This window comes from Puma concolor, chromosome A1, assembly GCF_028749965.1.
Source record: "Puma concolor isolate L17-30 chromosome A1, mPumCon1.1.hap2, whole genome shotgun sequence".
NCBI lineage: Eukaryota > Metazoa > Chordata > Mammalia > Carnivora > Felidae > Puma > Puma concolor.
This window is the reverse complement of record NC_141667.1, coordinates 130,233,696-130,247,116: the sequence shown is the minus strand read 5'-3', so window position 1 is coordinate 130,247,116 and position 13,421 is coordinate 130,233,696.

Sequence of the window (13,421 nt, the reverse complement as noted above, 5' to 3'; positions counted from 1 at the left end):
GCCTCCCTCATCACATTGGCTATGCAGTGAACTGGAGAAGATTCAAAGACACTTGTGCAGAAAGCTGAGCTAAGCGGAGCGGCAACCACCACCAGAGGCTAGCACTGGGGGTGTTGGAAACCTAGGCTGTAGCCAGTTGTGCCACCCAATAGCTGTTTGACCCTGGGCTCCTCCCTTCTCTCCCCTGGGCCTTTGTGTCTACGTTTGGAGTAAGTGAGTGCATGTGTGTGGGTGTGGGTGTGTGTGGGTGTGTGTGTAAAACAATATCGAGGATCTGGATCAGATATTCTCTGGCCATGACCCACACCCAACTCCCTGCAAAATTGCACCAGAAAGTAAGTGAGTGCCCACTAAGCAGTGAGATACCACATAATCCAATGGTTTCAGGAGTGGACTTTTTGGATTCAGGCAAACCTTAGTTCCAATTCCAGTTATGCCTCTTAACTTCTCTATGCCGCAGTTTGTCCCTCTATAAAATAGGATAAGAATGGAGAAGTGGGTGAGATGTCTGTGAAGTGTTAGCACAATGACTGCAGAGTGAGCACTCAATGCTAGAGAGTGCTGTGGATCGGAGGCAGGAAGTCCCGCCCCCTGTGAGGACCCTCAGGGTGTCCTTACTTCCTGCTCTCAACACGGGAGGCCATTTACACAGCACACAGAGTAATCAGATGCACCTACCATTCAATCACCAAATCCTAGACAAGACAGCAAACTGGCACCGTCTCACAGGCCTACTCATAATTTTGTAATAAATTAATGAAGAGATAAATATAAACTATCAACCTTGTATTCTGGTCATAATGAATTGTATTAAAAGAAATAATCTCCTCCAAATAGAACTGATAATGGTTAAAATTTCACACTGAAAAATTTGTTAGAGATTATGTATATATATAAAGACCAAAATGTCTTGTTAAAATTTAGATCGGCAAATATTTGTCCAGGAAAATTGGTTTTGATAGAAACAGTGGTCACAGACACAAAAATTCAGAATGTCAGAAGTTATCATGGATACAATTTGATAGGTGTATTAAATCCTTCTTGTGTAATTTACACAAAACAGAATTAAACTCTGAAAATAATTTTATTAAAATTAAAATAAAAGTAAAAATTATTAGAAACAGTTTTACTGGACAGGACAAGAAGGTGATCAAGGCATTCAATGGGCTTAATGGAATGCGCTTCAGAAAATTCATGACACCTGCATTCATAAACATGGAGTTCTTGAACCATAGTCAAAACATCTATGTGAACAGCCAGCTTCACATTCTGGGGACCAAATGCCCAGCGCCTACTAGAGAATAGTATCTTGAACCCAAAAGAATTTGCACATGCATGGAGATAGTTTGTCTGATCCTGCTCTAATTCCAGAGCTTACCATTTAAGATAGCCATACCTGGACACCATCCACTTTTCCAGCCATCCTTCCTAACTTCCCCACTCTCCAGTCAAACCAGGTGGCTTCTTCAGCTTCGCTTACATTATCCCCCCCTTCCTGGCAGGCATTCCCATGCCCTGATTCCTACCTTTCCTTCAAGACTTAGTCCAGCTCCTCTTCCCATGCGTTTTTCATGCCCCTACAACTCATACCTGGCCCCTCCTCATACGCTTCTTGCTGAAGTCACTGGTGACTTCAGTGTTGCCAAATCCAGCAGAAACTCTCACTCCCATCCTTCTGGAAACCATTTCTTCCAAGTTTCCATGACTCCTTGGGCAATGAAGCTCCTTTGAGCCAAGGGAAGAAAAGGATGCAGTTGTGGACAATTATCAACCTACACCCAGGTCAGCTGAGGGAATGAGGGCCTCCGTCCTGAGGAAGGGAGCTGGGCACTGTCCACCACATGCCTCAAATAAAACAGGCCCCATACCAAGCTCATTTGGTCCCGATGATTCTACTTTGAAAATCTGTCTTAATTGTCACTGTCCTGGTTTGAGTTATCATTGTCCCCTCACCAGATTAGTGTGCCAGCCCCTTTCCTGGTCAGCTTGGTCCATTCCACTCAGCCTCACGGAGTCATCAGTTAGCTAGCTTTTTAAAAAAAACATATCAGATTATATTATTCCAGGCTGGAAGGAAGGAGGGGAGGAGGGAAGGAAGAAGGAAAGAAGTTACAAGACTCCATAATATCTTAGATCAGGTTTTAATGGTTCTAACTCCCTAACATATGTGGTGCTTGTGGTCAGGTAGAACAGCCTTCTTCAGGTGGCCAGCTCTTGAGCCATACTCCCACCTAGTCCTCCTTGCTTTATCCATACTCCACCATGGATAAGATGGCGCATTCAAGTTACCTCCAGGTGTGTATATAATTGGCAAATTTTACCAGTAATGCTAGTAGAATGCAAAAGATAATAAGGCTTTAAGCTCATTCCACCAATGAGAAGGGAAAATAAGGCCAATCACTCATCATGGACAGAGGGGAACTGATGAACCACTATTCCTACATGACTCCACATTTGCAGTAGGAGGAGGGAAGCTGCACACAAGAGCAGGAGGGCATCCCTGTGTGGTGTGACAGGGGAGAAAATGCCAAGCCCTTCAACTGTACATGTATCCCAAAATACACCACCAAACTCATAGTACCTCAACCTTCAGGATTTTGGGGGTGGGGGAGTGGATCTTCAAGGTTGGGAGTCTGCTAGAATTTACTAAAATACACGTTTTAAAAATTACCACAAACTCACTGGTTTAAACAATACAACTTTATTCTCTTAATAGTTCTGAAGGTCAGAAGAAATACATCTTAGAGAGCTAAACTCTCTAAGGGCTGGTTGAATCAGCAGGATTGGTTCCTTCCAGAAGCTCCAGGGGAAAATCCACTTCCGTGCCAGCCTCTAGAGGTTGACTGCACTCCTTGGCTGGTGGCTACTTCCTCCATCTTTAAAACCAGCAAAAGACTTCTTCTCTCTCCAGCTCTGCTCTGTCACCAAGTGGTCATGCAGCCTCCTCTCTGACTCCTGCCTTCTCTTATAAAGGTCCCTGTGATTATATCAGGCTCACCAAGGTAATCCAGGATCCTATCTCCACATTTCAAGATCCTCACCTTAATCCCACCTGCAAAGTCCCCTTTGCCAGGTGACACAGCATATTCACAAGTTCCAGGGATTAGGACAAGGACAAGTTTGGGAATCGCTTGTTCAGCCTAGTTCAGTCTCTGAGAAAGAGACTAAGGCATTTGCTAATGTCTGAGACAAGACCCCTAATCTTTAAACTTGGTGATCCTTTCTCCATGCTGCAGCCTGTGGTAATTTGGCCATTAGTTTCCTCCCCTCCAATTTGGGCAGAGTATACTTCCCTGCCTCTGGGGTGCTGGGCTTGGTCATGTGACTTGCTTCTCCCAAGAGAAGATTAGCAGAAGTGACCTGAGCAGAGGTTTTAAATAGATGAATGAAGCTTAGCTTGATTCATGTTGTTCATAAGCCACTAGAAGAGCCCACTCTGGGTGACTGCTGTTCTCTGAGCTTGGGCCCCAGGAGAAACACACATGGAATAGAGATGAATCTAATGGAGTGCCCTCAGCCCCACCTAGCCGTGTGCAGTCTACATGAAGTGAACCACATTCAACCTGAATATTTTTGAGCCTGAGAGGGCTTGTTGTGGCCAAGCAATGAGGTTGCTGAAGTTTCGTTATAAAGCTTTATTGTGGCAACAGCTAACTAACACTCAGCCCAATCTCCTCATTTTCCTTCATCCATATTGAGAAAGGTGCCACAAGAATACCACCCTCTCCAAATAGAATTAATATATTAATAAGGGTGTTAGGTGCCTGCCACCAATGAGAACCTGAATACAAGGAAGAGCCAATCACCTACGGCGTCGGCCAGTGAGAGGTCATGGCCGCCACGACTCTCACAGGTGCATCATCAAGCCACAACACAGCCATGAAAACATCTTACCACATCCCCTAGTGGGACCTCCATTCAGTGCTCAACTGTGATTACAGGTCTTTGTTCCTGGGAATGGAGTGTCGTCACCAGATTAGCGCCCTGCCTCTGTCCCAGTTGGCTATAAATATCATTTTTATTCCCTCTAAACATTCTAATGACCAAGAGCTGGTCCTGTGACAACAGAAGCAGCAATGAGCCTACCCCTCCACCTGTTAAACCCTGGATGCTCTCGTTATCTGCTTCACCAGCTCTTTGGACTCAGAAATGGCCCTGAACCCAACTCAGCAAAATACAAGCCTTCTTCCATCAGACCCCATGTCCTCTCCTCCCCTCCCTGCCTGCCTCTCACACACTCTAGACCCCACCCCATATCTCAGCATACCTTAAATCTGAGCACACATCCCTGACTAAAATGTGGACTCCCTTTCCCCTGCCTGATGGGTCTCTACTTGCTTCTTCAAACTCCAGCCCCTACATCACTTCCCAAAGCTCCCTTCCCATCCTGGGTCATAGTTCTTACTGCTTTACATGTTGACAGGGTCCTGAGCACCTTTAGGTCTCAGACTGCCTTTCCGAGATGCTTTGGACCCCACAAGGAGCATCTAACAGGGTGCAAGCATAGAACAATCTTCTTGCTCATGAGGCTTCCTTTAATCATTTCTGTGTTCAGTCCACCTTTCCTGCCCCAGGAGGAAACCTCTGGCAAATCTTGTAGCTGTTTGTTGGCCACCATTCGTCTGCTCACAAATATTACTGAACACCTACTAAGTCCCACATTGCATCAATGCAGCAATGAACAAAACAGGCAGCAAAACACAACAAAACAACCTTGCTGCCCTCTCACAGTTTACATGCCAGGGGTTAGAAAGGCAATACACAGTGAAACAACAACTTGCAATCTGGGGGTGGGAAAGGCAGCTGGGAAAGTGGGGTTATCTTCAGTCAGATTGGGAGAACCGTGTTTGAGTCAAGACAGAAAAGAAGCAGGTTGTGCAGCTACATCAGGTAAGAGCATTCCAGGCAGAGCCAGGGCAGGTGCATGGTGCTGGGCTGAGCATGAGCCTGGACACCAGGGAGCCTGTGCGCTAGCCTTAGGGTGGGAGGGACGGCAGTAGAGAGCGTGGTAAAGAAGGGTTGTGGGAGCTGGCTCATGTGGAGCTCTGGAGACTGTCAGAGAACTATGGCTTTTACTCATAGTGAGAGGGAAGCTTCTGGAGCAGTCTGAGCAGAGGAGGGACTTGATTCAACCCACATATTAGCAGGTTCACTCCAGCCACTGAGTTAAGACATGGACAGGATAATAAGTGAATAGGGTTTTTTGCCAGGTTTACAAAAAGAAAAAACAAAACACAACAAAAAACCAGTGTGATAATAAAAACCTAAACTCATCCAATTCAAGGGCTCCCCTTTACCTAGCCCTGGTCTGCCGTGGGAAAGGGGTTAACAGGGCCTTCTCCATACTCCAACTTGCTCCCCTCACATGCCCAGCAGACACAAAGGCCCTCCAGGTTTGAGGGGGAACAGGGGAATATAAGTTAGAGGCAGAAAAGGCACACTGTGACTTATCTCTGGTGCTGTCTGGATGAAGCAGGTCCTAAATGCTAAGTTCTTCTGTGGGGGGCAGAGTTACTTTTCTTTTTCAAAAATACCTTTGCCTATCACTGGACAGAGAAAGGATCTGTTACCTGCAGTCCTCTGGTATAACCAGTGCTTCCTCCTGCTGTCCACGTCCAGCCCCTCCCCAAGCAAGGAGTTTCTGGGAGTCTAGCCATAGGGCTGGGGTTCAGCTCACCTCTCTCAGAGAGTGCTCTTCCATGGGGCCCTCTCACACTGCCCCCATCTGACTCCCTTCCTATTATGGGCGACCTCTGCCCCAACAATCTCCAGAAGCTCCAGCCCCTCCTCCAGGCAACCCCCTCCTTGACAAGTCCTGAACAGATGGTCTAACACAGTGCTGTTCACAAGAAATATAATGTGGGCCTTGCATACAATTTAAAATTTTCTAACAGCCACCTTCAAAATGTAAAAAGAAACAGGTGAAACTAATTTTAATAATTTATTTTATGTACCTAGCTCCATAGAGCTAAGATACCATTTCAATGTGTAATCAATATAAAAATTTCTAGTAGGATCATTTATAGCCATTTTTCTCATACTAAGGTTCCAGAATCCAGTGTATTTTACACTCACAGTGCCTGTCAGTTTGGACTAACTGTATTCAGTGTTCAGCAGCCACATTCGCTGGATGGCTACCATACTGGATGGTGCAGGTCTAACCCTGGCTTCAGAACATGAGGTTGGCACTAAGGTTTTTATTCTCCACCTCTGGCGGCCTTAGCTAAACCCAGAGAAAAGAGGAAAACACACCTTGTGCGATACATCTTTGCTGAGCTAACTGAGCCCGGTGGCCCCACCCTTGGGAAGCACCCAGAACAGTGGGGAGGATGGTTGAGGGTGCCCTGAGCCTTCCCTGAGTTGAAGGAATTGGTAAACACAGAACATGGTGTGCAAGGCAGTAGAGACCTCAGACAGAGATGCCCAGGGCTCTAGTTGATTCAGGGAAGCATCATTTGCATGATTTTCACATACATCTGAATGTTGAAGTCAAGAGGTGGTAACTCCACATGTGTACAATTTAAAATAAAGCTAACTAATTTGTACAGCATACAAGGGATTTCAAATCCAAGGGCTTGACACATCAGAAAGGCAGATGAATCTCACTGTTATGGAATGAGGGCATCCGGGAGCTCTGTCAGAGCTGATAAAGCATCTCATTAGGTGGACTGTAGGCATATCCTCTTAAAACACGGTTTGGTTACTCCAAGTCAAAGAAGTCAATAAAGATGATGCTTGGCTTTATTTTCTCCTTTGATTATTAGTAAAAACAAAAGCTATAAATATTATGACATGCTTACCATATATCAGGCACTGCACTGAACTCTACATGGATTCTCTGATTCCATCCTCATAACCCACCCACTGAGGCATGTACTATTATTATCCCCATTTTGCAGACAAGGCTGCTGAGATTCAGAGAATTTAACCCAGGCAGGCTAAGAATCAGTGTATCACTGACTTCACCCATTTTTAGTTACTGTTAAAGTAGTCTTATCATCAACAATCAGGTAGAAAGGAATAAGCATGTGCTACATTTGTAAATATCACATATTACTGGACCCTATTGTTGGACTTTTTTTAATTAACCCAATAAAACTAAGATATTACCATCTCAATGTGTGAGCAATATAAAAATTTGCCAATGAGATATTTTACAACTGGTTTCCTCATACTACATCTCTGGAATCCAGTGTGCATTTTAAACTTATACTTGATACTTACAGTGTCTCTCAGATTGGACTAGTCACATTCACTGCTCAGGAGCCATGTGTGGCTGGTGGCTATTGTACCAGACAACACAGTTCTAACCCCTGGCTTTAGAATATGAGGTACTTGGCAGCTAAGGTCTTATTCTCCACCTCTGGGGCCTTACCTAAACTCCTCTCCCATGACAGTGCAGTTAAGTGTCAACCAGGACTGTGGTCACCTGAAGACTTGGCTGCGGCTGGAGGACCCATTTCCAAGATGGCTACCTCATGTGTCTGGCAAGTTGATGGTGCCTTTAGATAGGAGACCTCAGTTCCTCTCCATGTGGTTTTCACTACTTATTCAGAAGGCTGCTGGTATGTCCTCACAACATGGCAGCTAACTTTCCCAGGAGCAAACCATTTCAGAGAGTAAAAATTTCAATGTCTTTTCTGGTCAAGAGTTGGAAGGCACATGTCATCACCTGTTACTTCTGCTATTCTGTTCTTTACCAGTGAATCACTAAGTTCAGCCTACATTTAAGAGGTTGGGACTCAGCCTCCACCTTTTGGGGAAAAAGAAGTGACAAAGAATGTGCAGGTATAGTTTATTTTATTTTATTTTTATTTTTAGTTATTTATTTTTCACTTCCAAGATTTTATTTAAATTCAATTTAGTTACCATGTAGTGTAGTACTGGTTTCAGGAGTAGAATTCAGTGATTCGTGACTTGTATACAACACCCAGTGCTCATCACAAGGCCCTCCTTGACGCCCATCACCCATTTAGCCCATCCCCCCACCCTCCTCCCCTCTGGAAACCCTCAGTTTGTTCTCTATAATTACGAGTCTCTTATGGTTTGTCTCCCTCTGTTTTCATCTTATTTTATTTTTCCTTCCCTTCCCCTATCTTCCTTTGCTTTGTTTCTTAAATTCCACATATGAGTGAAATCATATGGAATTTGTCCTTCTCTAACTTATTTCACTGAACATGAAACATTCTAGCTTCATCCACATTGTTGCAAATGGTAAGATTTCATTCTTTTGATGGCTGAGTAATATTCCATTGGATGTGTATCTGGGCTCTTTCCATAATTTGGCTATTGTCGACAGTGCTGTGCAGGTATATTTTAAAACCATGGCATACTCTAATAGGAAAATGAGTGAAAGAAGCAGAAAATTCAGAAAAGACTAACACCCATACAAAAAAGCTCAAGCCTCCTCATAACCCAAGAAACACAAATTAACAAGCTGTTGCCTTCAGACCCAGACTGGCAAAGATGAAAAAGAATGATACATAAGCGTTGGTGAGAATATGGAAAATAGGCCCTCCTGTACATACATAGTGTGAATATAAATTGACACAAACTTATCAGAGAAATGTGGTGATTCACTATAAAGAACTTATCAAACTCAACACCTAAAAAAACAAATAATCCAGTGAAGAAATGGGCAAAAGACATGAATAGACCTCCAAAGACATCCAGATGGCCAACCAACACATGAAAAAATGTGCAACATCACTCATCATCAGGGAAATGCAAATCAAAACCACAATGAGAAACCACCTCACACCTGTCAGAATGGCTAACATTAACAACTCAGGCCACAACAGATGTTGGCTAGGATGAGAAAGAGGATCTCTTTTGCACTGCTGGTAGGAATGCAAACTGACGCAGCCCTCTGGAAAACAGTATGGAGGTTCCTCAAAAAAATAAAAATTGAACTACCCTATGACCCAGCAATTGTACTACTAGATATCTATCCAAGGGGTACAGGTGTGCTGTTTCAAAGGAACACATGCACCCCAATGTTTATAGCAGCACTGTCAACAAAAGTATGGAAAGAGCCCAAATGTCCATCGATGGATGAATGGACAAAAAAGATGTGGTGTATATATATACAAAGGAGTATTACTCGGCAATCAAAAAGAATGACATCTTGCCATTTGCAACTACGTGGATATAACTAGAGGGTATTACGCTAAGTGAAATTAGTCAGAGAAAGACAAATATCATATTACTTCACTCATATAAGGACTTTAAGACACAGAACAGATGAACCCAAGGGCAGGGAAGCAAAAATAATATAAAAACAGGAAGGGGGACAAAACATAAGAGACTCTTTTTTTTTTTAATTTTTTTTTAACGTTTATTTATTTTTTGGGGGGACAGAGAGAGACAGAGCATGAACGGGGGAGGGGCAGAGAGAGAGGGAGACACAGAATCAGAAACAGGCTCCAGGCTCTGAGCCATCCGCCCAGAGCCTGACGCGGGGCTCGAACTCACGGACCGCGAGATCGTGACCTGGCTGAAGTCGGCCCCTTAACCGACTGCGCCACCCAGGCGCCCCAAGAGACTCTTAAATGTGGAGAACAAACAGAGGATTACTGGAGAGGTTGTGGGAGGGGGGATGGGCTAAATAGGTAAGGGGCATTAAAGAATCTACTCCTGAAATCATTGTTGTACTATATGCTAACTTGGATATAAATTTGAAAAAATAGAAAATAAATTTAAAAAAAAAGAAATGTGGTGATTCACATAAACAGCCCTAAATGTGTGATTATTGTTGACCTAGCCACCCCAATCCAGGAATTAATGCTGCAAAAAAAATCAGAAATGTGCTGAAAGATTAACCTACAAAGTATATATTGTAGCAATATTTGTAATAAAGAAAAGTTGTTAATGGCCTCAAAGTCCAACAGTAGGGTCAAGCCATATGTGGTACACACAAATATAGCACCATGCAATTATTCAAAAAGTTTCAAAAAATATACAGAACTTTCATGTAATAGAATCCTATTATTAAGATTCTCAAACTGTGCACTAAGGCACCCCCAAGGTGCTGCAGCACACTGATAGAATGCCACAGGATGTTTCTAATTTTTTTCAAGTTTATTTATTTCTTTGGAGGCAAGGAGAGAGAGAGAGAGAGAGAGAGAGAGAGAGAGAGAGAGAGAGAATCCCAAGCAGGCTCCACACTGTCCGCATGGAGCCCAATGCAGGGCTCGAACTCATGAACCATGAGATTGCGACCTGAGCCAAAATCAAGAGTCGGATGCTTAACCAACTGAGGCTACCCAGGTGCCCCAGGATGTTTTAAATTTTTGAGAGAAACACAATGATCCTCAACATTGTTAGATATCCTGTGAACTACTAGTTCACTGTTTGAGCACTAGATCACTCTATGTTCTTCTGTAGAGGACATGAGGGGATGATTTTTGCGTTTCCCATTATGCTTCTCTGGTTAATAAGCACAGCAGGAAAAACACCATTGAACATTGTATTTGCAAGAACCAGACAGGCTGAGCACTCTTTCCAACCTCCCCCTTCATCCTCATCCCTGCTTCCCTGGAGCTTGCTGAAAATCAGTGAATGACAGAGGCTGCTCCTGGAGACTACAGGGGCTGGCAGAGGTGGGCTCTCCCAAGGAAGGAGCGGCTGGACCAAGGATACCAGAATGGCCAGCCTTGGCCACAGCGCCTTCACTGGTAAATGTAAGTCACAGAGTCACTGGCCATCAAGTGTCCAGAGGGTCATTCTGGATCTCCTGCTCTCCCAGGCCCACCAGAATCACTGACTAGCCATGGACTTCATCATCTCTTCTGTCTGGCACAGTTGCTGCTCTCTGCCTACTCAATGCCATCACGGAGGGATTTGGGACCCTGAGGCTGCAGCACCACCTCTATAGACACATCATATCTGTGACTTTTCACCTGCCCTCAGGCACCCAGACAGGGAAATCTCCACTTAAAGGTGATGGGTAGAATTCCTCTTGCCTCCCCCATGCACTCTGCCTTTTTTGCTAAAACCCCATCTTGCACCATGTGCTCTGGGTTTTAGAAAAGAAAGGCCAACAAGTCATGAAAGCAATGTCTGCTCACAGCCTGGCCATGCAGTTCCACAGAGACAACAGAGCCCCAAGCTTGCTACCTCTTGAATGGGAAGAAGATATGGAAGAGAGGAAAATGGGCAAGAAAACTGAGTGTCTCAAAATATATTTCAACCCACAGGCAGTATTTGTACAGCCGTGATGACTTAATGTGTTAGCAAACCAGAGCCACAGTGAGAGGTATTTCATCCACTGGCCTCCAGATTCAAGTCACCCCATAAAACAGGGAAGAGCATGGCTGGCTCCAGGCAGAGGGATGTGGAGAAGTGACCTTCAGGCTCAGCATGGTAGAAGCTCCTTGCACACTGGCTTCAGCCCGTTAGAGCTGAGCTATAATTGATCACCGCAGCAAATCAATGTGAGTGAGGTTCTTTCCAAAGCTCTGTACAAACTGACTTCATAATGAAATATGAGCTTGTGAAGTTTCTCATTTTGTACTATTCTGACATTTCTTGCAATGTGATTAAAATATAATAAGATCAAATAGAAAATACTATTTGCTCAATCACTTCCAAACCTAACACAGTCAATAGTCCAATTCCATCCAGGAAGAAAAGTCATTTTCAGGACTCCATAAAGAAGCCTACATTTAAATTTCATGTTCTCTGCTGTTACTGTGAAAAATTACATGTTTTAAATATAGGACAAATACAGGGCAGGCCAATTATTGTTATAATAAATTTTATTCCAACATTCTCGGTAAATAAAATCTCCAAGCTCTAGCCAATGAATGGCTGCTTCAAGGTTCATTCGATAATACATAATTCTGGTCCAAATAGTAATTTGCTCAATTCCTTTGAAGTCTAATTCAAGCCCCATTTCCCCTGAGAAAGCCCAGATCTCAACAATTGTTTCCTTCTTCCAGACTTCTGAGAACACATACAGCCACAAAGTGTGTCTGGCTGTTGGGTATGTGTGCCTTCTCTTTCTCACTTGGCCAGGCAGCTCCTCAAGGTCAAGGGACGCTTTCCTCCTTCACCATCATCCAGCATGCCTGGATTCTGTATCCCCAGCCCAGTGTTAGGAAGGCTGAGGATGCTTGCCAGCATTTCCTGATTGAAAGAGCCTGTAATGATGGCATTTAACCCATGGCAGGCTTCCTATCCATCCATCTCCTGCGTTACTAGCCCACAACACACCAGTCGTTTCTAGTGAAGACATTATGTTATCCTCTGAGACCTCGACACACATGATCATTTTACACACTGTCAGCTGCATCTATTAATTTTCTTACTGTCAGAGAGAGTTAAGGAAGCCTTTGTGGAAACGTCTGAGGATTTGTAAAACAAAAGCCTGTTTGTTTCACTTCCTCTGACATACGGGCTTAGGAACTGTGCAATTTTAAGTACCAGAGTGAGCTCTAAGACTTACGGATAATTGACTCTGGGAGGTAAGAACACAACTTAGAAGAGATCATTTTCTCAATTCACTAGTAGTTTCCAATCCACAGACCATTTAAAGAACAAATGTAAATTTTCAGGTTGGATTCTTCTAGAGCTAGACCATCTCCAGCCCCCAACAAACCACAGGCTAGACCAGCCTCTAGACCCCAGTGTCCAAACAATGTAAAGAGCATCTCTCCAAGCTTTTAGAGATATCTTTGATGACTGGATCAAAGAGGTGCCAGCACAACTCAGCTTCCAGCATTCTAACCCCCAACACAAAGCCCAGTGTCCAAGAAGAACATTAGTCACACATGCTCATTTCTACCTGCTTTTGGCTCTAACCCAGGAAATTAAACTATAAAGTCAAATCACTGACTTCTAGGATTGAGAAGATACTGAGGAACCAACATGTCCATGTATGTCAATTAGAAAGCACTCAATGCAAGAGTCTGAAAGCCAACTCTAATTGACTTGAATGATAAAGGAGCTTTATTGATTCATGTCTCTGGGAAGTCCAGCTCCATTTCTTTGTGATCCTATGTGCTCTGCTGCCCTCCATGTATTAATTTTGTCTTCAGATGAGCTTTCCTCATAATCACAAAATGGCTGCCAATAACAAGGACCTCACACTTCAGTTTTCACATCCAAAGAGAAAGATAGTGCCATTTCTCAGACCACTGAACTAAAGCCCTAAACTTCACTCTGATGGAACCATTTCTCCATCTATTTCTTGAGCAAGGTAGGGAGTGGGTTTTCCCTGACTGACTTGGACCAGTCAGAGTCCCCCAAACCATGAGGCTGCTATGCCTGGGGGAAGGTGGGATGGGTGCTGGTGAGTAATCACAATGTCTATCTCCTCCTGCTTCTTAGCAGGATGGTTCTAAACATCCAAGTCAGTGGGGCCTCATCCCATTCCTAATGGTGCTGCCCTCCCCCTTGGAAACAGCCTCAGGGTTCAG